Raw genomic sequence first — 4,353 nt, 5'->3', positions numbered from 1 at the left:
TGTGACGTGCAGGGCGTTATCACACGTCTAACAAAGTTAATCCCCCACGCTACGTGTGGAAGTTTATATTTATTTTTGTTCTGGGTAAGTTCTTGACTGCCGTCCTATACAGGCCCGGTCCTTTGGATTGCTGTTAGGTGGAGGAATTGGTGTATGGTCTATTTAAATCAAAGATGCAGTGATAGCAATGAAATGATTCAAATATATTGTTACAACCCAATTTTGCTTAAGTGCTAGTTATTAAAATAGAAAATAATGAAAGTGCCAGATGGTCTTACAGCTAGGTTACAATGATCTCGTAATGCCGTGTCCACACTCACGCTTGCGTACTCACTCTCATACGTTCATTCGGCGTGCAACGTTAGACGCCTACGCTGCCTTGGTGTTGGCAATTCTTTTTCACACGACTAGAGATCCTTCACTTTGGTGATCACTTAAACTATACGACAATATTGTTCGTGGCAAAAATCAGGATATTAACATCTAAACTCACATTAACTAATACGCTATGCGTGCAAGTCGTAGGGCTCGATACGTCTTAATTGACTTACATACGGCGATAGGTAACAGTACGCGGAACTCCCGTGAGAATGATAGCCGCCGCGCGATGCAATTTGTGAGAAGTTAATCCAGCCCGAACTATGCGCTCTGGTGTGTATCTGGAGACTGATTTGGCTTCCCTGCTCCATCTTACTTTCTGCTGAAAGTAGGTGGACAGGTAGGGGCAAATCTTACTAATTCAGCGGTTTTGCCCGCTCGCGTGAATCCTGGAATTTTCAGTTCACACGTTTCGGCACGTTCTTGGTGCGATAAGACCGGAAGCTAGCTTCCTCACATATTGCTGCAGTCGGCATCTCCGAGATCGCATGGTTTCTCTGTTGCATATATGTGTGTGCGAGTTCCAAGATCAAAAAGGCACGGCACGTGACACCTTTATGGGTTCGCGGCATATTCTTGAAGAGGTTCCGTTCACTATTACTTTTCTATGATTGCTAGAGTTCATTCCCGATTTTCATGTGTTTTATTTGACTAATGGAAAACAATGAAGTCTCTAGCAAGGCGCACATGTCATTGCACAAAGTATTTGTTATAAAACTGCATATGCAATGTATTGAACTACACATATTTTATTTCGCGTGTAGTTTGTTTAGGACTGCATTATTTTTTAACTTCGCCCTCCCATGCGAGCCAAGCAACACCGGGTTAAAAAAAATTAAACAAAAGAGAAATGAGGAAAAAAGTTTTCGTCTCTAGACGCGAACGCGGCACCTTACGATTACGAAGCTGAATCGTTGCCAACGCGCCCAATGCATGTTCTTCATACATGATAATCTATAGCTGGTGAAACCGAGCAGCCTCACTTGTTGCGATACGGACTCTCATGAAGACGTAAGAGAAAAATTGATAGCAATGGAAAAAAATCTCGGTTCATTCGCTTAACGCTTAACGCTTTTGCATTTCTAACATAGATACATTTCTCCATTTCATTTTTTATTTTGATGTGCCGTGGTCGCAGCGTGGTCTGATTAAAAAAAAATTTTGATAACACTCGCACGTATGGCAGGCTGTTTCACTTTTTGATTGTTTAAATATTATTCAGCCGAATAGAAAAGTAGTAAAAAATGTCCCAAAAAATTGCACTTATTAATATCGGGTAAAAAGAATGAAAAGGGTAAAAAACCCACACAATTATTTTATACATATGTATGGTGAGATGAGACAAATAGTGTATCTGCTTAGAAATTGTTAGTTTCATACATTTTTGAGTAGCCTGATTCAATTAGTAAATTTTTTTTATTCAAGCCTACAGAAAGATAATTTTATTTTTAATATCTCGAATTACAAGTAGTTCTGATGTAAAAAATAATTCAGAATTAAAATTATACCTCGACATAATTTTCTGATAATTCGATGTATCAAAAATATTGTCTTTACATAGCCTTGAATGATAAAAATTAAATGAAAAAAAAAATCCCTAACCAGATACATTATTTGTTTCATCTCACTATAGAAAATAATTGGTTCATTTTTATATGTTCATCATTCTATGCCCGAGATTTATAAGTGCATTTTTGTTTTTGGTAATTTTCCGTAATGTCTTCTTTATCCGTCTGAATCTTATTTATGCTATTAAAACATGAAACAGCGTAACATAGGTGTTTGTCACAGGTAAGCTCTCGGGAAGAAGAAACGCTCGCTGATTCATGTACCAATTTATTGCATGTATACGATGTAATATAATACAATATTTGTAGACTAATATAATCATGTATTTAATGAATCTTCAGTTAATTAGGTGAATCAATTAGCATAGTTGATAATTAAAAAAAAAGAGATAAGACGTGAGTTTCGAACCTGAGACTCTCGGACGTTAACTCAACACCAAGCACGTGTGCCAGCGAATCATGATATATTATTTAATAAACTTATATTTCTAGAGTTACCCACGTTCGAGGGTTTGTTTAAAGTTTTATTTCCTTACTCTATTATTTCCAGAACTTCATATGGATATTAAGGGTATTGACTACCTTATTACTACGGTTTATGTAATATCCTGTAAAGAAAAAGGTGGATACAAGTCTCCCTATTTGGGTGTCACCCGGTTTGATATTGTGGATCTCGAGGAACACACGAATTCATTCGACCAATCAAAAACGTGGAATTGCTTCGAGGGCCCTCCTCTAAGGTGGCGCGCTGAAACCAGAGTAAAATTGAGACCACCAAAAACAGGCCCATTGGCAATCTCCCTACTCATCTCTGGTACTGTAATCAAGGACAAGAGAGATGTAATTACTTCTACAGTACTGTCAGTACATTTCGGAACACACCCATAGTCGTCCCTCAACTTGAGGATGAGGTTTCCTTCTATGGACGGCCCTCAACTTTTGAGGAACCCTATTTCCAATCGCATTTTCATGGAGACTAGAGTAAAGGAGCACGAAGCCTGGAAAATAATGCTAAAACCCGTCCGTCAAATCGTGTACAAATTTATTTCTAAATTTTTACAGTGGTGACACTGCAGTCAGTGCCGACTAAGTGTGGAGTGAGTCACCAGATCTTGAGATCTGTGGCTGGATTTTGTAACTCTCAATCATGGAGCCTAGACAGAAGGAGGCCGCACTATGGGTATCAGAATTGGGAAGGAATTGGTGGAGAGTATCGCTTCCGATAATTTTCACTTGATGGCGCTGAACACAGTAATTTCGCGACCACCATCTTTTACATATATCTTGGCGCGCTCGATTTGAACTATATAATTTCAATTTAGTAGTGAACGAGGTTGTAACGGCATATAGCATTATATGGAAGTCAATAAGTAAACTGAAATGTATTATGACGAATGTGGGTGACAAAATATTGTTCAAAAATAATTATGTATTAACATTTGTTCTAAGATATTGTTTTTTAAATATCTTTTATATAAAGAATAAGAGATTGAACATAATACTGATAAGTTAATAAAAAATGTATAATTCTTCAGAAAAAATGCAGTATGAAAGGGAATGAGAGAAAATGGATAAAATAAGAGAACAGTGGAAAAATAAAGATTTTATAGAAAAATTCGAAGCCAGACAAACAAGAGAATGAGGAAGAGAGCGTGGAAATAAAATGTAGGCGCTGGAAGAAGAGAGAAGAGAAATATGAGAAGGAGGTGGATGAAAAAGAAGAAAACGTAAAGTAAGGTATTAGAGAATTAAAATGTTTGTGTTTTAGTTTATTAACAAAAAACGTACATTGATGTATTATATCGGAAGCGTAGGCTGTGCCAATGTGGGAGCCGCCATAAAGAATAGATAGGAGAGATTGTCGATGGGAATACCATATGAAATATCTATGTATTGTAACCTTATTCGCACGATACGGTTCTCCGGATCGTGCCAAAAAGGCGGGTTCGAGCCAGAATCGACTGTTAGGAATTTAGGAAAGATATCAGGCGGAACAAATGAAAGTGAGATTTTGTTTTACAAATTACAAAAGAAAAATATATTATCCTACAACGGAATACAATCAGTGTTAGTGCAGGTCCAGCCTTGAGAATGCTGGATGTTAGTAAGCGAAGAATAGATATATACGCAAGCGGAAAGTAAGAATGATTATAAATGAGATATACAAATGATTAGTGTTCGGAAAGTAAATTGTATAAATATGATTGTAAGACGCGGTTTCCCTACACGATATGTGTGACGGGAACGGAAATAATAGGTGCGTCTACTCTCGTGTGATTCTATCTTGAATTTGGTTGTTTTTCTATAAATGAAATACGGAATCGTGTCTGAAAGCAGCCTCCGACCAGCGGAATTTGATTACAGAGTTGACTCGTTAGAATATAAGTGTCGTGCTGTTGAGCAGTCA

This window comes from Cephus cinctus, unplaced genomic scaffold (genome assembly GCF_000341935.2).
Source record: "Cephus cinctus unplaced genomic scaffold, Ccin1 Ccin1_scaffold1036, whole genome shotgun sequence".
Taxonomy (NCBI): Eukaryota; Metazoa; Arthropoda; class Insecta; order Hymenoptera; family Cephidae; genus Cephus; species Cephus cinctus.
The sequence above is the reverse complement of the archived record's forward strand: the minus strand, read 5'-3'. Positions refer to the sequence as shown.